We start from the raw sequence: 25,796 nt of genomic DNA, 5'->3' as shown, positions 1-25,796 counted from the left end.
CCTCTGCTAGGGGCAGCAGGATAGAGTCATTTTGTTGATTCTTAGATTTTTAAAACTCCTAGAACCTGTGTACTTAGATTTACTTTTTCTTCCATGGATGGACATTGGAGGCTGGCACATGCTCCTGAAATTGAAAAGAAGGTTATCTAGGCATAGAGAGCAGATAAAAAAAGATTGATGAGATACAACCTACTGCATGTACAGAGTACCAGCAGTGTCTTACGATTCAATTACTGAATATAAAAGTGGGCAGTGATCAGATGGCTTTGTAGGTCCCATTATGAAGTTTGGATGTTGGTTGTTAAAGGGAGTTCAAGTGAGGATTGGTTTTGATGAAAAATGGAGAAAGGATTTGACAAATAAGATAAAATGGGAAGGACTTAATTGGATATTGGGAGATAAGTTGATGTCCAGTTTTCTAGTGTGGGAATTCTAATTGCAACATTTAAGATGGAAAAGATAATTGAATTTTTGGACATTTTGAGGTTGGGATGCTTATGGAATATTCAGGTGGATGTTCCTAGCAAATGATTGGATTTCTAATTCTGTGGAGAAAGATCTGAGCTAGATACAATTTGGGCGTTAAAACCAGGAAAGTAAATTGGGTGACCCAGAAAACGAACGAGAGAATCCATACAGAGGCAGAAATATAGTTCACTACCAATTCTCCCGTACTTAACTGTATGGTTGGGGATGGCGTGAAGTATTCAGGAAAATTTGAAACAAATTAGAAGGTGGAATTTGAAAAGTTCCTTGGCGTGAAGTTGAAGTGGAAGTTGTATGACTTGGGCAACTGGTAGATGGTGGTGACGTTTCCTAAATTATGGGTTACTGGACTGGGGATGAAGAGGTCAGTCGGGGTGCTAGGTAAGATTTCTCGGAATTGTAGCAGTTAATTAAAAATAATCCTCTGACTTTTCTAATGTAGAACATTTTTAGAGGAAGGGCAAGATGGAGCTGTTTAAGAATTCTCCTTTCCAAAAACCAGAACTGTTAACTTACATAATATTCTGACATTATCTATGATTCTCTGATATTGATTAGAAATTTTCCTGGTTTGTAGGAAAATGAGATGTTGAGTAGATCTACAAACCTGTGATTGTCAAAAGAAAGAACAAATACAAAAGTTGGTTTTAAACAACTGTTCGTAAGTGGTTTGCCATATACCCAAGACTAGAAACTTGCTTGAAGCTATATATTATACAGCCTTCCTAAACTAGTCAGGTCTTCCAGGCCTGGAACCATTTCTTGGCGACTTCATTTCTGCTTTGATCTGATGAATTAATTTAAAATTTTAACTCCTAATGGGCAGTGTTACTTTTGTATTTCCAAAAAGTTGCAATACTTCCTTTTACCGAAAACAAAAAACCAAAAACAACCGAAAAAATCCCCCTACTGATGTGAAGATTTTAGTGGCTTTTAATTTCCTACTGAATAATAGCCAAGTTTGAGTTGGTATTCAAGGCCTGCTTTTATTTAGACCAGTGCTTGTCCAGTACAAATATAATGCCATGTGTCATTAAAATTTTATGATGGTCATATTAAAAAGTAAAAAACAGGTGAAGTTAACTTTAATACATTTTATTTAACCTTATATATTCAGGATATTATCTCAGCACGTAATTAAAAATTTTATTAATGAGTTATATGCTTTAAAATCTAAAATATATATTACACTTACAGCTTGTGTGACTTACAGTGCTAAAACTTACATAGTTGGTCACCTTATTAACAGGCCGTCTCAATTCAGATGCTACATTTTCACTGAAAATACTTGATCTATATTTCGATTTTATAACCTCTACTTTTGGAAAAATTAGACTCACATATCCAAGTTCTTCCAAACATATATAGAAGTTTTCCTATAGCTGAATCAGGTATCAGTTTTTAAGTTTACATTAATTCACTTTAAAACTTTAATTCTTCAGTTATAGCAGCCATCTTTTAAATGCTCAGAATCCAAGTTTAGCCAGTGTCAACCACGGTGACAATGCAGGTCTAGACCAGTACCTTTCCAGCTGAATCCCACTTACTTTGCCTTTGTGTTCCAGCTGAACTGCACTGCTTGACTTTCACGGACATACCTAATTCTTGCTTGATTATGCTTTTAATGGCACTATTCATATTGTTCCTTGAAACATCTTCCATTTCCTGTTTCTGTATACCCAAGTCTTGCCCATCCTCTAAAATGTTACTCATGTGTCACCTCCAGGAAGTGTTGTTGATTATTTCTGGCTGAAAGTAATTTCTTCCATGTGCATTTCTGAAATACTTGATTTGCACTTCTCTTACTGTTTTTCTAGTTTATGTCTTGTATTACAGTGTTTTCAGTCTGCTTTAGTTTGGTTTCTGTACTCATCATTCCTCTGAAATTGCTCCTCTGCAGCACCACAAAACTTCCTTTGGCCAAATTCAGGAGTCATTTCTATAGCTTCATCTTTCTTAAGCTCTTAGCACCCTCAGACATTGCTGATTATTGTGTCTTTTTTTACTTAGTTTTTTTTGTTGTCATGAAATAACTCACACATATAAGAATATGTTGAAATATCTTACTTACATTTTGAAGTGTACCATCATCTTAAGGTACAGAATATTGACTTTGGAGCACTTCTCTGCCTTTACCTGATAGGTTTCTTTCTCATTCCCTACTCCCAGATAACCATTATTCTGAATTGTGTGTTAATAGTTCTTTATTTTGCATTACAATTTTACCACATATGTATGTGTCTCTAAATATTATATTGTTTGTTACTGCCTTTGACCTCTCGGAGTAGAATCAAATGTATACTTCAGTGACCTTTTTTGTTCAGCATTGTTATTGAGATTCATCTGTAGAGATGCAGGTCGCTTCCATTCATTGTCATGGCTGTATAGTATTCTTCATAAAATATACCACAATTTATCTATTCAAGTATCTATGAACATTGAGACCGTTCTTAGTTTTTTACTGTTATAAATAAGGTAGCTATGAATATTCATTCATTCTTGAACATGTTTCCTGCTGTACACATTCAAGTTTCTCTAGGTCAGTGATACTCAAAACCTGTGGTTCTCTAGTCAGCAGCATCAGTATCAAATGGTAACTTGTTACTCCAAACAAATTATTGGACCCCACCTAGACTTACTGTATCAGGGACTTTGGAGTTGGGGGCCTACTAATCTATGTTCACAAATCCTCCAGGTGATCCTGATACACATTCAAGTTTGAGAACCATCGGTATAAAGGTACCCTGTGTAAGATTAATTTGGATCTCCTGATTATGATTTTTGGCTCCCATATTCTTGAGGTATTTTCTTTCTCTTTTATTTTCTGTGATACTTGAAAAATTCCGATGAGGAATGGTTTGCACCTGGCCTAACATAGTATACTCTAAAAAATACACAAAGAAAGCCTGTTGCGTATATTCCATGGCTAAACTCTCAAGACTTTGGCAAATCCTTAACCTGAAACTATTTTCTTTGATGATCAGTTAGGCTGCTTAAGGACATTCTGCTCAGCCTTTTTACCAACTGCCATCTAATCAATTTACCAAGAAACTATATAAACAAGACTTAACTGTTGCTATATTGTACTTTGTTTTCTCACCTCTTTCCTATGGTGGTGGTGGTGAGTCCCCCCCCCCCTTTTTTTTAAAGATTTTACTTATTTATTTGACAAAGAAAACACAAGCAGGGGGAGTGGTAGGCAGAAGGAGAAGCAGACTCTCCACTGAGCAGAGAGCCTGATGTCGGACTTGATCCCAGGACCCTGAGATCAAAACCTGAGCTGAAGGCAAACACTTAACTGACTGAGCCAACCAGGCACCCCTGCTTTTTTTTTTTTCTTTTTTGGTCTTTTTTCTTTGATAGGTTTTTCATTGTCTACCTCATGTGACTAAATTTCCATGTAAGTAACTAAATATCTGAGTTATTCTTTAACACACCACAATCCCATCTTTCCTCCTGCATGATTTGTTACTCTTTTTCAGTTTCTTCTGCCAGGTCTTCCTCCTTTGCTCACTCTTAATATTGGAGTGCCCTGGGCCTTAGTCTGAGCTCCTCTACTATCCTCTCTCTAGATGTTTTCTCTGGGTGATCTTACCCAGGCCTGATGAATGACTCTCAAATTTCTGTCTCAAGCTTGGCTCCTACCCTAGGTCCAGATGTGTATGTTCACCTTGCTATTTGAGATCTCCATTTGGATGACTAAAAGATTTTCAAATTTGTATACCAAAACAAAGCTCTGATTTTCATGCTGCTTTGCCTCCAAACCCATTCTTTTTCTAGTCTTTTCTGAGTAAATTATACAACAAATATTAGTTGCTGAAGCCAAAAATCTAGAAGTTATTCTTATTCTCTTTTCAGTTCCTACGTTCAGTTAGTTAATAAGTCCTTTCAGCTCTTCCACATCCCTATCTGTCTATCTATCTATCTATCTATCTGATATCCAATCTATCCATTGTCTTGACACCATCATTATGTCTTGCCTTGATTGCTGCAAAAGCCCAAGCTGGTCTCCTTGTTCCCTGCCCAGCTGTAATTCATTTTCCCTACAGGAATCAAAGTTGTCTTCAAAAACATGTATCAGAACATATCCGTCCCTAAAATATAATCCTCCAGTGATTCCCATTGCATTTAGAGGAATGTCCAAATTTCTTGTAATAGCCTTCAAGGCTCTATATGAACTGGCCTATGTTCTTTTCTCCAAATATTTCTCCTATCATGCTTCTTCCACTCTGGTGTACTTTCTATTTCCTATCCACTTTCCACCTAGGGCCTTCATACTGTTCTTACTAGAATGCTGTTTCCCTGGGCTTAGGTCTTCCCATGTGATGCCATCCAACTTATTTTTTCTTCTGTTGCTCATGTTTTGGTGTCTAAGAAAGGATTGCCTAATCCAAGTTGACTTCCTTGTGTGTTTTATTCTAAGAAGTATATTATTTTTGCTGTTAGATTTATTATTTATTTATTTAAAGATTTTATTTATTTATTCATAAGAGACAGACAGAGGGGAGAAGCAGCGAGCCTGATGCAGGACTCTATCCTAGGACCCTGGGATCATGACAGGAGCCAAAGCAGACACTTAACCAACTGAGCCACCCAGGAGCCCTGCTCTTACATTTAGACAGTGGTCTGTTTTGAATTAAATTCTATATATTATGAGAGATAGGGGTCCAGCTCTATTGTATTACACGTGGATATCCATTTGTGATGTCTCAACACCAAGTATTGAAAAGACTATTTTTTACTCATTGAATTATCTTGTCACTCTTGCTGAAAATCAGTTGACAGTAAAAGTGAGGGCTTATTTCTGGACTCTAAGTGCTATTCCATTTATTTATTTGTTTATCCTTATGCCAGTACCACACTGTCTTGATTACTATAGCTTTGTAGCAAGTTTTGAAATAAAAACTTTTTTTTTTTTTTTTTTTCCTTTTTCAAGACTGGTAGCTATTCTGGGGACACTTGGGTGGCTCAGTGGATTAAGTCTCTGCTTTCGGCTCGGGTCATGATCTCAGGGTCCTGGGATCAAGCCCCACGTCAGGCTCTCTGCTCAGCAGGGAGCCTGCTTTCCTCTCTCTCTCTCTCTGCCTGTGTCTCTGCCTACTTGTGATCTCTGTGTGTCAAATGAATAAATTAAAAAAGAAATCTTAAAAAAAAAAAGACTGGTAGCTATTCTGGATCCCTTGAATTTCCTTCCTGTGGATTATTTAGGATCAGCTTCAGTTATTGCAAAGAAGCTGGCTGAAATTTTGATGGGGATTATGTTGAATCTGTACATTAATGTACATCACTGGGAGTACTGCCATCTTAACAATATTAAGTCTTCCAATACATGAAAATGGGATGTCTTTCCATTTATTTGTCTAAATTTTTTCCACAAAAATATAGTTAAAAAAATAGTTTTCAAAATACAAGTTTTATAGTTCTTTTAAATTTGCTGCTAGGCATTTTTTCTTGTGAATGCTGTTATCTGTGGAACTTTAAAAATTTTTCACTTTTTTTTTTTTAAATTTTTATTTATTTATTTGACAGACAGAGATCACAAGTAGGTAGAGAAGCAGGCAGAGAGAGAGGAGGAAGCAGGCTCCCTGTGGAGCAGAGAGCCGGACGTGGGGCTCGATCCCAGGACCCTGAGATCATGACCTGAGCCGAAGGCAGAGGCTTTAACCCACTAAGCCACCCAGGCACCCCAATTTTTCACTTTTAGATTGTCCATTGCAAGTGCATAAAACACAATTGTTTTTTGTATATTGTTCTTGGGTCCTGCCACCTTATTGAACTTTTTTGTTAGTTCTAATAGATTTTAGTGAATTCTGTAGAATTGCCTATTTATAAGATCATGTTATCTGCATATATAGTTTTATTTATTCCTAGTGCCCCCCTTTTTAAAATCTTAGATTCCCCCCCCTTTTCTCTAGTTGCCGTGACTAGAATCTCTAATAGTATTGAATAGAAGTGGCAAGGGCAGATGTCTTGTTCCTGATCTTAACGGAAGAGCATTTAGTTTTTCACCATTAAGTGTGACGTTAGCTGTGGGTATGTTGTATTTTCATTTACGTTAATCTCAAAATATTTTCCTGGGGTGCCTGGGTGGCTCAGTCGGTTAAACATCTGTCTTTGACTCAGGTCATGATCCCAGGGCCAGGATGATGGGATGGAGCTCCTCATTGGGCTCCCTGCTCAGGCGGGAGCCTGCTTTTCCTCTCCTTTTGCCTCTCCCCTTGCTTGTGCTCTCTCACACTCTCTCTCTCTGTCAAATAAATAAATAAAATCTTTTAAGAAAAATTTCTTTTATCATATTGGGAGAAGTTTCCTTCTATTTCTTGTTTGTTGTTTGTTTTTATAATGAAGGGCTGTTGGATTTTGTCAAGTGCTTTTTCTGTGTCTATTGCAATGATCATGTTGATTTTTGTCCTTTATTCTGTTGATAATGGGAACTGACTTCTAAATGCTAAACCAACCTTGCACTCAAGTCTTTGATCATGATCATGGTATATAATCCTTTTTATAGGTTGCTGGCTTGGTTTGCTAGTACTTTTTTGAGAATTTTTGTGTCTGTATTCTTAAGAGTTATTTGGTCTCCAGTTTTCTTTTTTTGTGAAGTCTTTGTCTGGTTTGGCATCACAGTTTACTGATTTCAGAATGAGTTGGGAAGTAGTCCTTCCTATTTTTTTGGAAGCATTAGTGGAAAACCAGTTATTAATTATACTTTATTTTTTATTTTTTAAGTTTTCACTTAGATTCCAGTTAGTTAACATACAGTTGTAATATTAGTTTCAGGTGTACAGTACAATGATTCAACAGTTCCACGAATCTCCTGGTACTCATCACGACAAGAGCCCTCCTTAATCTCCATCATCTATTTAACCCATCTCCCTATCCACCTCCCCTCTGGTAATCATCAGTTTGTTCACTATAGTTAAGAGTCTGTTTCTTAGCACCCCTCTCCTTTTTCCCCCCTTTGTTTGTTTTGTTTCTTAATTCCACAGTGGAGTGAAATCATACAGAATTTGCCTCTCTCTGACTTCTTTCACTTAGCATTATACTCTCTGGCTCCATCCATGTCATTGCAAATAGAAAGATTTCATTATATTTTAAATGTTTGGTAGAACTTACCATTGATGTCATTAGGCCTGGGCCTCATAGGTCATTTTTTGATCGCTAAATCAATGTTTTCACTTGTTATAGGTCTGGTCAAATTTTCCTTTTCTTCTGAGGTCAGTTTTAGTAGTTTGTGTCCTTCCAGGGATTTTCACCTTTCATTTATTACTTAATTTCTTAGTGTATATGTAGTTCATAGCATTCCCTTATAATCATCTTTATTTCTGTAATGTTAGTAGCAACACCTGTTCTTTACTGATTTTAATCATTTGAGTCTTCTCTCCTTTTTTCTTGGTTAGTCTAGCTACAAGTTTGCCAGTTTTGTTGATATTTTCAAAGAATCAACTTTTTTGTTGATGTTGTCTATTTAATTTTCCTATTCTTCATGTCATTAATTTCTACCTTGGTCTATTATTTTCTTCCTTCTACTTGTTTTGGGTTTATTTTGCTCTTCTTTTTCCAGTGTAGTTTAGGTGGAAGTTTAGGTTATTGATTTGAGAGTTTTGTTGTTGTTTGTTTGTTTTGTTTTTTAGTATGGGCATTTACAGGCATAAATTTTCTCCCAAGCACAGCTTTAATTGCATCCCATAAGTTTTGGTATATTGGGTCTTCATTTTCATTCATCTCAAAGTATTCTAATTTCCTTTTGGTTTCTTTTCTCACCCTTGGTTATTTACAAGTTCATTGTTTTACTTCCATGTATTTGTGAATGTCCCTTATTTCTTTCTGTTACTGATTTCTAATTTCATTCCATGTGATCGGATAACATATTTCTCTTGATTTCAGTCCTCTTGAATTTTTTTTAAAGATTTATGTATTTTAGAGAGAGTATGTGAGTGTGAGCAGGGAGAGGAGCAGAGGGAGAGAATCCTCAAGCAGGTTCCTCACTGGGTATAGAGCCCAATGTGGGCCTCAATCCCAGGACCCTGAGATCATGACCTGAGCCAAAATCAAGAGTTGGATGCTTAACCAACTGAGACATCCAGGTGCCACCCCCTGCCCTAAACTTCTTGAAGCTTATTTTATGGCCCTGTAATTTTGGTCTATCCTGAAGAATGTCCCATGTGAATTTGAGAAGAATATATATTCTGCTGCTAAAAACTAGGTCACCAGGCATCAACAGATGAATATTTCTAATAGACTACCTAATTCTTCCTAAACTGGTAAAGAGGTTTAATGAATTCCAATAAAGATTTCAATAGATTTAAATTAATTTCTAGGGATTTTAAATGAATTTCTATGATATCAGCTGGATGGATGAATAAGAAAGTAAATTTTTAAAATATGATTGAAAAGGAGAGACTGGCCCTATCAGATATTTAAAGTTACTGAGTATAACCAATACCAGAAGGTCACTTAAATTAAATCCACTTAAATCAGAGACAGAATTTTCATAGTTTTACTAAAACTTTGACTTGAAATTTTTTACTAAAATTATAAAAATAAACTTATTTTCTATGTAACAAAGTTAACTTAAATATTTTAACTCTTAGAAATAATATTTTGGTCTTTTTTCCTGATAAATTTATTAGAATCATGAAATGATAATTTTCATTTCATATTTGATTTCAATTGATTCATTTTACAAAAATATCCTAGACTTCATTTTTGTAAGGGTTTCTGTCTAATTAGATCATTCTTTAATAAAACTTCTTGTGACATTGCCCTTTTGGCCTTAGCTTCTGCCCTTTAATAGCTAGCTAACTGGACTGACACGTTCTATAGCTATGTTCACGATTTAAATAGTTTTCCATCACGTTTATCAACCTCATGAAAGCCCTACATATTTTGTGAGATTTGCTAGTTCACTTTGTAATGGTTTTTCATTGCACAGCCTGCAAGACATTGGGAAACACAGGCGTGAACATAGATGATACTGTGAAGCAGAGAAAGATATTAGAGGAGGCCCAGACTTTTTCTAAGAATATTTTATTATGTTATGATTCAACACCAAAAACAGATTACATGGCCAATAAATACTTGAATTATGAGGGCACTTTGGTATATAAGAATTCAGTGTAGGATAAAGGTGGTTTTTTTTTTTTTTAACTTTTAAGGTGACTTTAAATATGAGCAGGGAAAGTGGATCATTCTCTAAAAGTTAAAAAAAAATAAGAGAAAAAGTTAGAGCCATAATTTAACTAATGCCAGGGCCTTTGGCTCCTGCAACTCTTTGTCTCCTTTGAAGAGGCACAGACCCTTGGCTTGTAGTCACTTAGAAGATATTAATGACCAGATACTTCCATATCATGAGAGTCACTCAGTTTCCTTAGACTAACTTGGCTGAGAGAGGATATCTTTCACAAAGATTTCATATGTTCCAATAACACAACAAGTGTTGGGTTGTTTTCTTGAAGTTTAGTATCCGCTCCTTGTCTTGCCAGGGTCCAGGACAAAAGGGCAGGAGGGTGGTTTCCTGATGCTTATTTTGTTTAGTCATAGTTGGGCTTCTCTACATCATTACCAGCATCTGTTTTCTAGAACCCTAGCAACGTTGTCAGTGGAGAAGGGCATTTTATCAGAGGAACATAAGTAGCAGAGCTGTTCTGAAACAGACCTTCTCAAGTGGTATGCCACAAATTGGTTCCAGATGTGCTAATGTGCCCTTCCAGTGGTGGAGCTCAGGGCCTCCTTGACTCTGGCAATTGTTACATAGTCTCTGCTTTTTAACTGTGCACCATACATGATTTTCCTTTTCTTTCTGTGCCATGATTACAAGTTGGGGACCACTGTCCTCAATAATTAGCTGCAAACAAAGGGAACACGAATAATATCATTATGCAAAGAGTCCTTTGGTTTAGGGAAGAAAATCGCAGATTGTAGCAGAGAATGGATGAGGGGGCAGGTTAGACTTTTTCCTGAATCTCTGAATTCACTCCAGTTCTATTTTCACATTAGACTGTATCACTAATTTACATTAGTATCAGCGTTTTGCAGTTTTAACCTGTTCTAGTCCTTTATACATGCCTAGATAAATTCCAGGAGGAATAAAGAGTTGAGAAGTAGTCATAAAATAATGAAGAGGAAAATCAGAGGAAAACATGTGATACAGGGGTTAGCACAGACAGAAAGAAATCAGAAATTAATGCTCCCTGTAGTTGTATTTAAACAAAAATGAGTATATCTAAAAAATCTAAGAACAAATTTAAAAACAAGCAAATGGGAAGATATTAGCAGTAACAGTATATATGATTTTCAATAACATTCTACAAATAAAAATCATTTTAACCTAGAAGACAAACATCTCAATAGAACATAGCCAAATGACGTCAGGAGATGATTGACAAATGAAGAGCTGCAAATGACCGAGAAATATATGAAACATTGAGCTGCAGATGTAAATGCAGATTAACAACTGAGAAAGTTACATAAGAAATTTGACAGATTTTATTTTAGTTTAGGGGAAACAGGACACTTACATAAATGCTGGTATTTGTGTAAAGTGATGAGCATTTTTATAGGTCAGTTTGGTAATACATTTAAAAAATGTTTTAATCTTCATACCCTTTGATCTTACATTTTAATTTAGGAGTTTATTCTGAAGAAATCAGAAGTGACATGAAGAGATATGAAAATGATATTCATTACAGCTCTATACTGTGATACAAACGAGAAGCAATTGAATTCTACAAAAGTGAGAGTAATGGATTATGGATTATCATATGATGGAATCATGGGCAGTCATTAAAATAATATCTTTGGAGAATAAGGTATGGAAAATATTGTCTGTGTGCTGCTTAAATTGCATGTACATTATTTAAATATACTATATGCCATCTAAGATACTCTTAATTGGAAGAGGGATCATTTTCTCTGGCACTAAGGAAGAAAACAACAACAAAAATAACACCCAAGATCTGAATTCTGATAGAAGATCCTGGCATAAAACTAGGCAGAGTCAGGATAAATGAGAACTGGACTTGTCTCTGGAAAGGGACAGCAAAGAAGCCAGTTGGTCTTCTTTCAGAGTGTGGTTCCAATTCCTACAGCCAACCACCATGGGCCCAGAAAGCTTCAAGCAAAGAGAAACATAGTGTTCACAGTTGGTAGTTGCCCAGGTAGAAGCAAACATAAGTCCCCTGGCAGAAATTGGACTTCATGCAGATAGACACAATTTTTTTTTCTTTGGAACTTGGTCAGTGATTTTTTTTTTTTAAAGATCCCATTGATGCTAAAATGAATTTTGATATTAGAGTTGTTAGAAATGAAAAATTTTGTCTGGAGTGAAAGGAATATACTATATACATGCAGTTGGTGGGAACTACTCTGCAATTTAGCAGTAAAGTCTAATCTGTTGAATTACGTATGTATTATACAAAACTTCCATTAACATTTATTACATATATATATTTTTTATTAAGCAGGCTGCCTGCTGAGCAGAGAGCCTGATGTGGGGCTCAGTCCCAGGACCCTGCGATCATGACCTCAGTCGAGGCAGAGGCTTAACCCACTGATCGACCCAGGTGCCCCTATTACATATGTTTAAATGTTTACCTTAATTAGGATTCCCATAATTATTTCTAGTCTATTTTCTTAATTTGAATCTCCTCTGTTAGTATATTTTGAATCATTACCAACCTTTGGCAGTGAAGCTCAGGCATTTTAGAGTTTTTATAATTTCAGCATTTTGGAAAAGAGCTATATTTATTTTAGCTACAGATTTGTGGGTTTTTACTGTTAGCAGGTGTATGAAAAGTCTTCCAAAACACTGGATCCCTGCATTGAGAGAGGAAAAAAGGAAGCGTGTTTAAGAGCACAGTCCCTGGAGTGAGAGCCATGCTCAAATTTTAGCGTTGACACATACTAGTCGTATGACCTTAGGCAAGTTATTTAAGTGGTCTAAGACTCCGTTTCCTCATTTTTAAAACAATGGTAATTGTATAGTTGAGAGAATGGAATGAAATAATGTAAAATTCCCATCATATAATATCCTGGTTACCATTTCTAAATCAAGGTCTATGAGACAAACTGCTTGAAAATGTGATTTATTTTTTTTAACATCCCTTTGCTTTACTTCATTGTAGTCACTCTTAACAATGATCATGCATAAGACATACCTTTGAAAATGTATAATCTCTGTAGTGCTTTCCTTTTTAAATGACATATTCCCTATCCCAGCAAGTAGAAAAATGGGGTGCACTCTTGATTAGCATAACCTTGATGCAGAAAACAGAAAAGGAAAATTTATAGGCCACTCTCGTTGAACAAAGATGCAAAAGTCCCAAACAAACTAAAGTGGCCAGCAAACCAAATCCTGCAACACACAACTAAGAATTATACATCATGACCATATTGGATGTATTCCAAGGAATGCAGGACTGGTTTAACATTAGAAAATCAATATAATTTGTCCCATTAACAGAATAAATGAAATAAATATGATCACCTCATTTAGATGCAGTAAACCATCTAACAATTCAACATCCATATTCCTTTTCATAAAAAAAGTAATTCTTAGCAAACTAGAAGGGAACTTCTTAAATCTCATAAAAAAATATTTACCAAAAACCTAAAATAAAGATATTAATGGTAAATTCTCTGGTATGTCCCTGTTGGGTACAGTTTTGAAACCTAAGTTTTGATTTCTTTTATTTCTGAAACAGAAATAAAAGAAAAAGCTTTTTTGTTCTTCACTATTAACAATTTTTGTTCTTTTAAAACTAATGTATTCTCCCATTTTATCTTACTTTGAAATGATATAGTCTCTCGTGTCTCCTAAATCATTCATTTTATTGTTAGTTTTTCCCAACTATTGTGTCCCAGAATTCTTCCTTTGTATGCTCAGTGCTTCTGCTTTAAAAAGGCAGAAAATCTAAATGTAAATGTTTTTTTCTCAATGTGAAAACTCTGAGATTCAGATCTCAGCTATGACTGTTCTAGAATTATCATCATCGGAACTCTGGTAGTGTTGGTCACCAGAGTTGTGTCAGCTCCTGACTGGAATGGATCAGTTGTATTTCACCAATGATTGTCGACAGTCAGTCCTGTATTATTAAAATGTTCCTTGCTGTGACACTAAACATAAAGGCTGGTATAATCTTTTAATTATAGGACTCTTAGAAGTTAATTTTATGCAGTAGACATATGGTAACAGTTTGGTGTACATCCTTGGAAGATCCCAGGAGCAACAGAGATGAGTGAAGAGCAGACGGTGAATGAGCCGGAGAGATGCTTCTGTGAGCAGTCTTGTGGGTTGCATCCTCTCCTTACATTCGAAGACCTAGCCACGAGCCTTGCATGCGCACTCATTCTGTTATTCATCATTGTAAATTATACGTAGTTCCACGTTTAAATAAAACCGCATTTTCAAAATTACAATGTGTCATAGCTCAATAATAGTCTGATTATATACAAAAGTACCATTTCATTTTCCATTATGCTTTGATAACATGGAAAAAGTCAAAATCGCTTTTCTTGGTTTTCCTCAAGGGCAGCTGAATATACTTAAAATACTATTTCATTATAAGACAGAGCCTTATCATATTTGGAGATTGGTGGGATAAATATTGCCATGTAACTGATAGGTTTAGAGAAGTATGCTATTTTCATTATGTTCAGGAAAAAAAATATGTACTTACAATACAGTAGATCATATTCTAGTATTAGATTAGTACAAAAATGCCTGTTCGGCTGGAGTAATTTTTGAAGCTAAGTCTTAATGAATTTAGTTACTTCAGTTACCTAAGGGTTATAATCTGATTTTAAAATAACCAGTTTTCAAAGAATACAATAAAATATTCATAGTGCTAAAACTCTGGGGAGCTTAATTTAATCACTGATGACTCAGGAGGAAAGTCAGAATCTTGCAGTGCCTCATTTCATAATGAACCTCACTTAATGTAGGGTAAAGTGAAAATTCTAGTTATTTGAATTTCCTATTTGGATTATGAGTAAACATATATATTTTGTAAAGGTCATGAAAGCTTTGTTATGTATGTTCGCATGTATTTTCCTATAATCCTGCTTACCCCTGTTATGGGCATTACAGAAAAGAGAGTTTGAAACTTACTCACCTTGATTAGAAAGCACACATGAAAAATTACTCTGGTTACTCTAAACCTGAATTTCTCAAAGAAGGACATGTGGACCACCTCTTCTAGAATCATCTGGGGTACTTGTTAGAAATGCAGATTCCTGACTCCTTCACCAAGCCTGCTGAATCCCTGTATCTGGAGAAGGTCCCAGGATAGTAACAGGCTCTCCAGGTAACTCTGACAAAAGTTTGAGACTCGTTGCCAGATGGCTTATGGATCTGAGCTCTCAACCTCGGGTAGGCAGCACCAAAATCATTCCTCCTGTGGATGTTGATACAGGAAAAAAGTGACAAAGATTGAAATGGGTGTGTTACTTCCCACAGAGTATGAGAACAGGAAATAATATGTTCTGCCGTCAGACCAAAGGAATTTTAGAGGCAAAGCTGGAAATAGTTCAGAGCTGTTTCATTCATATTTATAACATCATTGCTTACTTAAGGTTTAGATTTCCTGATGTGTTTTTCTTTATTGATATGAAGTAACCTAAAGTTACCTAAAGCTGAGCATCATTTGATTCATTTGGAAGATGTTTTTTATTATTTTAATGTTTTGCTTTTACCCCAAGCACTATAGCAAATGTCTCTTCGGGGTTTCTTTCCCCTGAACATTTTGAGTGTTCAGAGCTTTGGTTGTGATATAATGTGTATTTTCATTAATGTAAGCCAATTTTACTTGTAGTTCTAGTTGTAATTGTTACTACTGGGTGCAGAATATAGAAGGAACTTTTTTTTTTTCTTATAAACATATATTTTTTTCCCCAGAGGTACAGGTCTGTGAATTGCCAGGTTTACACACTTCACAGCACTCACCATAGCACATACCCTCCCCAATGTCCATAACCCCACCCCCCCCCTCCCAACCCCCCTCCCCCCTAGAAGGAACTTTTTTTTAGAGGGAACATTTTCTTTTTTTCATTTTGTGTCACTGTGGGAAGATAAATGGATGATAGTTTTATTTGGTCCATTTGTTTTTCCTATGAGAGTTGAAACATGCACAAATTCACCACCTCCCTCCCTACCCCTTCAACAATACCCTTTCCATCCTCCCACCCCCATCTGAAGGGTCAGTCAACAGTATTACACTCATTACACTATAGGAAGTTGCAAAAGTAGACTCTACTCTCCTTTCCTGTATTCTGTTACTGCTGAGAATTCAGTCTGTATCCAAGTCTTGCTCCATAACTCAATATCCACTTTTGCCCAGGGGCAGCTTTCACTAAGCCACAGGTCAATCATGAAGACTGGCCTTAGTTTTTCATCCACCTGTCTTCTCCAAAATGCTCCTCAGCCACATGTACTGTGGGCCTTCTGGTTTTACTATGGGCTGTTCTTTTTAAAAATTTTTTTAAAGATTTTATTTACTTATTTGATATATAGAGAGTGAGAGCACAAACAGGGGGAGCGGCAGGGGGAGAGCGGCAGGCAGGGAGAGGGAAAAATAATGTGGGACTGGATCCCAGGAGCTGGGGACCATGACCTGAGTTAAAGGCAGACGCTTAACCAACTGAGCCACCCAGGCGCCCCAAGGTCTGTTCTTGAAATAGTGTTGATCATCAGTTCTGAATCCTAGTCTCTCTGTTTACAAGAGGAAGGGGTTGAGACCATACTACTTTCTCCTTGCTATCTTGACCTTTTAGCCTCCACAAATGAGACACCAGCACCTGGAGAAGATAATTTCAGACAGAATCAAAAAAGTAGGAAAGATACGGGTTAAAGCTCTCCAGCACTACTTTGGGTTTTTAGTTGCATCACCCAGGGGATAAGACCTTAAGGGCTGGAAGCTTTTAGACCGAGAAAGCACCTTCCTGAATGCTCCTGCCTGTTCTGCTTTCAGGTTTGTACTACCACCTCAGAAAGCTTTCCTTCTTTGAATCTTTCAACTGCCTCTCATCCTTCACTGAAAGGGACGTTCTTGTCTGAGCCCATCTTCCTTCCTGCTGATACCATACACTGTGCAGTCAAGGAAGGCCACGGATTTGGGCTGTGTAGAGAAGAAACTACCTGCCTAGTTTCACATGTGTATGTGCATGTGCGTGCATGTACGTAGGACGGGGTGATGGACAAGCTGACTATGGGTCCTCCAACTCCTGTTTTGTTTTTTTATTTTTTAAGATTTTATTTTTTGAGAGGAGAGAGAGAGCAAAAGAGCACAAGTGTGAGCAGGAGGGAGGGGCAGAGGCAGAGGGAGAAGCAGGATCCTCCTGAGCAGAGAGCCTGATGTTGGGACTCAATCCCAGCTACACACGCTTTCATGTAGATCAGACGGGACCATATAAAACCCATATATTGAGAATAGGATAGAGCCACAATATTAGTAAGGTTTATGCCCTGGCGGGAAAATAAATAGGTCTGTAAAGAACTATTTGACGTCTTTATGGGTCTCTTCAGGAGCCACCAAAGAACTGGACTAGATCTAAATGACTTTCTCTCCATTTCACAGTGGTCACATTGCACAGATTTGTTTCAGAATCTGCCTCAGAGAAGTAAGAGGTTGAAGGGAGGAAGGAGTTCACCAGTTTTTCTCTAGGGTTGCCAGATTTAGCACATAAAAGTATAGAATGTCCAGTTACACTGAGTTTCAGATAAATTATGAATAATGCTCCATGAAATATTTAGGACATACTAAAAATTATTTGGTGTTTAGATTTATCTGCGTATCCTGAGTTTTATCTGGCAACTCCTATCATACTGCCACTACTTAGAGTAGGGACTCTACCTCGAATTTGGGTATCTGCACCTGCCTGGGTGGTGTTCCCAACGCTACTCTTCTGATTTACCCCCACTGCCTACCACACACTAAGTTTTTTTTTAAAGAATTTCATTAAGTTTCTCTTCCACACAAGAAATTATGCTCCAAAGGGATTTTCAGTGTGTAACTGTATACTAAATTTGTGTGTATGTCTGTTATGCATTTCCTTGGGGACCTTTTTCTTTTATCAGAATCTCAAAGAGGCATCTTCAAGCTATGTAAAGAACTGTGACTTATACAAAGAAACAAAAGTGGGTGAATTTAGAAAAATGCACCTTGCCTCAATCCTTACTTTTCCTTTAGACATCAGTAGTTTGAAAGCCCCTCATATCATTCAACTCCCACCAACATCTTGTAGAATAGGCAGGACAGACTGCTTCTTAAAAATTACTGCTTACATTTCAAAGGTAGGGTCACTAAATCCCAGACATGTGAATTAGAAAGTCATACACAACTATTACTTGGCACAGGCAGAGTTTGAATAGAAATCTGTCAACTGCAAGTTTCTTTCCTTCTCTACTTATATAGACCACCAACTTAATAAAATCAATTTTGGTACAATACTTTAAGCTACAGCTTGAAAACTGTATATATTTGAACCTCAGAAAGGTTTGTATCTCTGAAGAGATGTTCTTATGCCCTTCCGTCTGGCGGACCTTGTCACTTAGCTGTCAGTTACAAACCACAACTCTTGGATGTTTGGCCATTTGACCTATAGGGATGGCTTTTCAATGTGGTCACGTGCTGGAATATACCCATATTCCTTGCTGCTATTCTCAAATATTTAGAGACTATTAAGGTGTTTCACTGTCAGTTTATAAGTCTTTATAGTAATAAAAATCATTAATATTTTATGTTTACTCATTTGAAAGCATAAAAGGAATAATAGTGTGGCCATTCATCCATTCTGTTTGGTTCTAAATTTTGTCTTTTTCCACAAATCAAGTGTGTTCTCCAAAAAAATAGAGCTTCATTTGCCTCTCGGGCTTCCATACTTTTCCTCCAACCTCTTTAGTCTCACCGTCTTTTTTTTTTTTCCTTTTTAAAAATCATTTTATCTTATTTTTTTCATCATGATAAGTGCATTCTTTAATCCCCATCCCTTATGTCCCCTATCTCACCCTCCCTCTGTTAACCATCAGTGTGTTGTCTGTTATTGAAATGTTTCTTCCTCTTTTTTTCCTTTGCTCATTTTTTTTTGTTTCTTAAATTCCACATATGAGTGAAATCTTATATTTGCCTTTCTCTGGCATATTTCACTTGGCATAATACACTCTAGCCCCATCCATGTCATTGCAAATGGCAAGACAGCCATATAATATTCTATTCTATACACACACCATCATCTTTGTGCATTGATGGATACCCGGGCTGCTTCTATAGTTTGGCTATTGTAAATAATGCTGCAATAAGCGGGTGCCTGTATCCCTTCAAATTAATGTTTTTGTATTTGGGGGGTAAATACCCAGTAGTGTAGTTCCTGGGTTATAGGACAGTTCTGTTTTTAATATTTTGAGGAAACTGCATATTGTTTTACACAGTGGCTGCACCAGTTTGCATTCCCACCAACCATGCCCTTGCTGACCATTGTTTTTTTTTTTTTTTTTAATCAACCTACGGATGTCTTGTGATTTATATACATTTCTATGCTATCTGTAACCCAGTCGTCCCTCTATATGTGTGACTTTCATATTTAGTTGTCTAGATGAACATTATCTTATGTGTCTAAAAGCCATTTCAAACTTAATGTGGAAAACTCAGCTGCTAATAAACTATCCCAGCACCCACTTCCACGACATCCCTATCTTTCTCATGAAATGGCCATTCTGTAATGCTCAGGGAGGGGGGAAAAGGAAAAGGAAAAAAAGTATAGAGGTGTTCTTAACTTTCTTTCAAACCCTACAACTGGTATGTCAGCAAATCTTGGGGGCCCTTCTTTCCAAATACATCTTCAGTTTGATCCCTTTTCGCCATCTCCACTGCTTCCCTACCCCAAGTCACAGTTACCTCTCACCTGGATTACTTCGTGAACCTCCTGATTGGTCTCCCCTTCTATCTCTGCACTCCTTAAAAGAACAGCCAGAGAAAGTTCTCTGTGAAGATATAAATCAGATCATGTTGTTTCTGTGTAAAGCCTATTATAGCCTCCCATCTCACTACAAAGAAAGCCAAAATCCTTATAAATGACCCATAAGACCCTACATGATTGCCTCTTGAGCCACAACCTTTGATGCTCCCTCCACAGCCCCTTTTCTCCCTCTTCTCCCCATGGCAGCCTCCTGGATGGTCCTCGTGCAGGGCAGGTCTACCTCTGCTTTGGGTATTTCCTCTTTGCTTGCTGTTCCTCTTCTCTCAAACACTAGCATGGCTTCCTTCTTTTTTGTATGTCTTTAATGTTACTTTCCCAACGCTTTTAGCAACCTTCCCTGCCTTATTTCTCTTGTTAGCAGTTATCACTTTAATATACTAAGTATCTTGCCAGTTTACCTTATTGTCTCTCCAGCTCATAGTAAGCATTAAGTAAATATTTGTAGAATGAATGAATGCAAAGATGATTTTCCTGTGTTGAAGATATTTTAAAAATTTCATCACATATTTTGATGGCAAATCTAAAAGTGGTTTTCACAAAGTAGTTTGAGTAATGATAAGTGTAGCCTTCTAATATGATTCCTTTGAGGAAGTGAAGACTTAAAAACATATTTGAAAACATTTACTATTACTAAACCTGGGTATAAATATAAAAAAGTTTTTGAAGAAAACATGTGTTGAAAGAATTAACTAAATCTCAACAGACTTCCTTAAGAGGTGATTATGAATACAAATGTAGGACTCTGAACTGTGAAGAGAAACTATGAGTCATTTCAGACAGGAAGTCATATTAGATAAAGCTTAAAAGGCAAAGAGTGACTCTGGTGATTGAAAGTTGGTAAGTGATGATAAATGTTAATAGTATTATATTGATACTTATTAAGGACTTACCATTAGCTATCGTGCGACTAAGTGCTAAGCATCATGAGTGGTAGATATCTTTATTTTTTCATTCTACAGAGAATAAAGAATATCAAAGCTTGGAGTAGTTAAGTAACTTGCCTATTGTCCCATTAGCTTTAATGGTGGAAGCCATCCTTGAATTTAGATCTGTCTGAGGCCAAAGCCTAGGTCCCTGACCAGTAAGTGGAACTATTTGATTTGGAGATTAACGGCAGTTCACAGGGTGAAATTTAGGCAGAAGTAAAACTACTGCAGAAAATCCTCTAGGGAGGCACCATTTTGGAGAGCAACATGGTATTTCCCAGAAGGCCCAACACAGCCAGGGTTTCCTGTACCTCTGGATCACATTGAAGCTGCTTTGGCTGAACAACACATAAAGGATGTAGTTTGTGGTTAGGGACAAATTATGTGAAAAATACACACCTTTAAACATTGCATGCACATACTGTGGGACTAAATGTTCTCCATATAAGAAGCACTGAGAGATGGAGTGAAAGAGTAGAATCAAGTTCACTATCAGAATTTTCCTTACAACTTAAAATGTTCATTTTTTTTTTAAGATTTATTTATTTTAGAGGGGATGTGCACATGCCTGGGGGCAGGAGGAGAGGGAGAGAATCTTCAAGCAGACACCCATGCTGAGCAGGGATGGGGGCATGGGGCTCCCTCCCATGACCCGTGAGATCATGACCTGAGCTGAAACCAAGAGTCAGATGCTTAACCATCTGAACCACCCAGGTGCCTCAAGACGTTCCATCCTACCCCTTCCCCTTCTCTTTCATTTTGTATATGTAGTTGATGTTGCATGTGTTGCTTTATGTGACACAATCTTGCTAAGAGTCAAGCAGCTTTGCTGGTCTAGGGAGGATTATTTCTCTAAAATACTGAAAATCTTATTAAATATCTATTGCTTGTTGTAGCATATTTATATATCCACAGCTGGTAGAATCAGGCAGCACATCAATCATGGAAATACATCAGATCTCTCTCTAGAACTAATCAACAAAAGGGATGGCTTCAACTGTGTAAAATAAAAGAATGCCATTTGAGATGGTGCAAAATTATTTTACCATGAAAAGATGGAAAATGCTCATTTTAATTCAGTCTTCATCTTTGTTTAGGGGTCCCACTTCATGACCTGGTATAGAGTCCTTGTCCTTTCAGTACATCTGATGACTGGGGACTGGAAGGGTGTCATGAAAGTGGAAATTCTTTTTCAGAATCCGGGAGAAAATTTCAGGTGTCTCCCTTAGTCAGCATTGACTCTGTGTCCCTCATGTTGAGAATAGTTCTCCTCAACCTTACTCTCACCCCAGCACACCAAGGCAAGGGGCATGCTTCCACCAGTATAAAAGTGTTCTCAGCATGGGTGGGTCACACCATTCTATTTCCTGGGAGAGAAAAGCAGAATCTGGGGAGTCTGGATTGAGTATAGTTTGAAAAGCTTTTTCTTGGAGAGTCTATTACATCCTCCTAAGAGGTAATTCCCTTACTCTCTGACCAGTCATTATTGGTTTAAAACATTGGCGCCTGATAAATACTCATTGAATTTAAGTACTAACTTAGGGTTTCTCACACTGACTGGGGGATTTTGAATACTGTCTTCTAACCTGTCCATCCCCCTGTTTGCTGTTGTTGGCATCCACCCAAGATGTTCCTTGGAGTATGTGGAGTGGAAACTGGCCCAAAGCTTTGTGTAGTGGCTGAGAGGATCTTTCTGAAGAGTGAGCACAGTATGTTGGAGAGATTACTGCTGGAAAGCCTGTCCTGCTTACAGACTCCTTTCAAAAGAGGTTGCCCCAACCACAACCCCCTAAGAAGTAGCAATGCAGTCTGTTTCTTCAGCATTGGTGCTGTGTGGCACAGCATGTTAGCCTTCCATCTGAGTCACAGTTGGAGTAGGAGAGGACACCTGACTCAGAGGTAGCCAATCGGTGGGCTGCCCAGTGGCTTCTGAGATTGCCTCAAGTAAGAACTTTCCCCCAAAACGACAATGGTGATAGAATCAGACTCTCCCCTCTGGGGCATTTGATTATGAACTATAGACACAGAACTGGCAGCAAGAGGAAAGAGTTATAGTTGTGCAACTTGAATTATGGCTGTGTTCTGAAGATGTTTTACGAAGAGTTGGGGCAGTGGTATGCTGGGCTGGCTTTCTCAGGCCCAACAGCTAGTTACATACATCTCTGCCCCACTCTGCCTCAGGCTGGTAGGAGTACTGACACCACATCAACTGGTTTTTGTTACAACTGAGGTCTCCCTCCTCCTGATCTGGTTGTTAAAAATTTACCAGCACACCACTGGGTAAGGGAAGGGATGGTATATGGGGAGCAGGCAAGCAGTTACCTCTTCCGGGTCCTTTGTCTTAAAAACAAACAATGTTTAAGGTAATATGTTAACATGATTGGTATTAAGATTATAATAAAAATGATGTTAGAGAAAATGTTGTGAAATATATGATTTAAATATGAGTGGTTAAATTACAAAGCTCACAGGAATGTGGTCAGAGGGTAGTACCTTTCCTGTTCCTGGTGCTTATCAAAGGCAAAGCCTCCACCTCCCAGGCTCACAAAGGATGACCTGACAAGCCGGTTAAGTCTCTGGTCTTATTTCCACACGTGTTCTTTACCCCTTATTACCTGAGGTAACTTGAGTGCACACCAGTTACTTAAAACCACAAGAGCCCAGTGAATACAGTTTGGAAAATGGGACAAATTCATACAGCAAAAAGAGTATATAGAATTTTGGAACGAGCTTTGAATTCAAATACTCCTTCACCCGTTCCTGGTAACATAATTTATCTATGCCACATTCTCCTTAGTTGTAAAATACGGATAAAGGATAATAAGCTTAGAGATATTTGTAAGGATTAAATGAAGTACCCTGGGTAAAACATCTAGCACAGTGTCTGGCACTTGTTACACACTCAAGTAACTTCAACTCTTTGCTCCTCTCTCTAACATACTTATCGGAGCCTTGAAGACAGTTGAGGGATGGGGCACCTGGGTGGCTGGGTCAGTTGAAGGGCCCACTCTTGGTTTCAGCTGTGGTTGTGATCTCAGGCTCATGGGATCGATGGGGAATGCCCTTGGGCTCCATGCTCAGTGCAGAGTCCACTTGTTCCTCTTCCTCTGCTCCTTCCCCGCCTGCCCCTCTCAAATAAATAGAATCTTAAAAATAAAAAATAAAAGCAAAACCAGCTGCTGGTTTTGCTGTCAAGTCAGTAGAATTGATATAATCACTTAACTCTCCACTTATAGTAATATGAATTAGGTTGTAGGATAATGACTTGTTTATAATTTTATGTTTTTGCATATAAGGTCAACTTATATGCAACTTATAACAATTTTAAATATTACTATAATATTACTATATTAGAGTAATATTACTGTAATATTACTATAATTATTACAATCCTTTGAAACAAGCTCTTCTCTGCACTTAGCTCAGAGCTGCTGTATAGCAGTCCACAATTTACTGTGTTCATTTCCTTTTTTTTTAAAGATTTTATTTATTTATGTGACAGAGAGAGAGATCACAAGTAGGTAGGGAGACAGGCAGAGAGAGAGGATGAAGCAGGATACCCGCCGAGCACAGAGCCCGATGTGGGGCTCGATCCCAGGACCCCGACATCATGACCTGAGCCGAAGGCAAGAGGCCCAACCCACTGAGCCACCCAGGTGCCTCTCCTTTTGTTTTTAAACAACCCGTTAGACTATGGGCAAAGAACAACGTTAGTTGTAAGGGAATTAAGGAAAACCGATGCTTGGGTCCCTGGGTAGCTCAGTCAGTTGAGCGTCCAGCTCTTGGTTTCACCTCAGGTCAGGATCTCAGGGTCCTGGGATAGAGCCCTGCATTGGGCTCCATGCTCAGCAGCGAGTCTGCTTGAGGTTCTCTCTCTTTCTCTCCCTCTGTCCCTCCCCCTGACTTGAGTGCGCTCTTTCTCTCAAATAAAAATAAATCTTAAAAAAAAAGAAAGAAAAATAGACGCTTATGTAATACCCAGTTAAATATACAAAAAAGAGAAAAGGGAGTGAATATCCAATTGTTTTCCTGAGTATTCCCCTCCTACCGCCCAGCTTCTAGGTACCTAAATTGAATAATACCATGTGTCTTTTAAATCCCTTATTTACTGTATTACAGTTTATTTACCCTTAGATTACTTAGGTCATCTGCCCTTAGCCTCATTATCACTGCTAGTATATTAAGGATGAAATCTGCCCATTTGCCAGGAGTAATTCATGGGATGTGGTGTTTCTCAGTACCAGATGATTTAAGGGGAGCTACTTACAACTGGAATGGTTTTTGGCATATGGGCCTTAATAATTTGCTAGAATTAAATTTGTTTTGAAGTTTCTGCTTTTCAAATCAGCATTTTCAGACAAGCAGTGTGATGTACAAATTACCGCACTTTAGTTCACACTAGAATAATCCACACTCTAAATCTGTTTGGCATTTACCCCTTAAGAGTTTTGCATCAATAAATCATTCTTGTAGCATCTTAAAATGTTCCTAAGTAATTCTATATAACATCTTGCATCTGCAGGGTCTGTCGTGCCAGTGTGAATAAAAATAATAAATTACAGTAATTAAGATATAATTACGTTGTCTTGAAAAGCTAAGGGTCATTTGGACTTGATTACCGGAGGAGTTATCAGTGCCAAAGAAAAGGCAGGGGACTAGTGGCTTGGGCCTGTAATTAAACATCTGGGACTGACAGTTTGGCCATCGGAGGTAGCACCTTTTGAATAAATTTCAATATTGCCTTTTAGACAAGCTACAACAAATACAAAAACTAGTGTAAGGGGAAGAAGAGAGGCTGGTGGTGCAAAGGACAACCGGTCTCAACATTTAACTATTATGAAAACTGTTGTCACGAAGCCTGCCTCCACTCCATATAAAGGCTCCCGTGGAACGCAGGAGGGTGCTTTCGTGTCTTATAATGCCTATTTGTTGTGTATCAGACGGCTCACCTGAATACAGAACTGGTAGGGCCGCTGCAGCCTCACCCTCCCACACTTACAGAAGTACTTGCCAGATCTTTTCTTGCTCTCATGACCAAAGTTCTCCAGTGATCGGGGGCACAGCGGGAGTCTCCTCAAGCTCCTTAGGCGTCTTCCCTCGCGTCCTCCGCTCGCTGTCTGGTCTCCCCGTGGTGGTTTCTCTATTCTCTATCCTGCTCAGGCGTCTTAGGTGGGACCTGGGTGGGATGCTAGGCTCTGCTCTTGGGCCTCCACCCCGGAGAGGGATGCTCCCTGGCGGAGAGATTCCACCTTCTGCTCGCGCTCGCGGCCGGCAGCGTCGCGGCGGCTGTGGAGGAGGAGGATTTGGAGGAGGAGGGAGTTGGCGGCCGCCGAGGCCGGGCAGCCGCCCCGTCCGCGGCGGGCGCGCTCCGCGGTCCTCCCTCGCTCGTCTCCCATGCTCATATTTGGACTCGGC

General features: G+C 38.1%; 1 protein-coding gene and 1 long non-coding RNA gene across 3 annotated transcripts in view; one reads left to right on the top strand and one right to left on the bottom strand.

Moving 5' to 3' along the window:
• LEMD3 (LEM domain containing 3) overlaps positions 1-13,761 on the top strand; it is a 77,068-nt gene extending 63,307 nt beyond the window's left edge. Inside the window, exons 14-15 of one of the 2 annotated variants that reach the window (XR_004382350.1) lie at positions 11,114-11,294; positions 12,266-13,761. The gene's annotated coding sequence lies outside the window, so the exon portion shown is untranslated. The remainder of the gene's footprint in view (positions 1-11,113; positions 11,295-12,265) is intronic. The other variant, XR_004382351.1, reaches the window with a different exon arrangement.
• Positions 13,762-14,227: 466 nt separating this feature from the next.
• LOC116866162 lies at positions 14,228-25,374 on the bottom strand. Its single transcript, XR_004382352.1, has 3 exons — positions 25,331-25,374; positions 19,381-19,459; positions 14,228-14,879 (listed from the first exon to the last, which is right to left on the bottom strand). It is a non-coding gene; the product is annotated as an uncharacterized LOC116866162 (long non-coding RNA).
• Positions 25,375-25,796: the final 422 nt, after the last annotated feature.

This window comes from Lontra canadensis, unplaced genomic scaffold (genome assembly GCF_010015895.1).
Source record: "Lontra canadensis isolate GAN:19392208 unplaced genomic scaffold, GSC_riverotter_1.0 scaffold9, whole genome shotgun sequence".
Taxonomy (NCBI): Eukaryota; Metazoa; Chordata; class Mammalia; order Carnivora; family Mustelidae; genus Lontra; species Lontra canadensis.
Note: the sequence above shows the minus strand (reverse complement) of the source record. Positions and strands in the feature narration are given on the sequence as shown.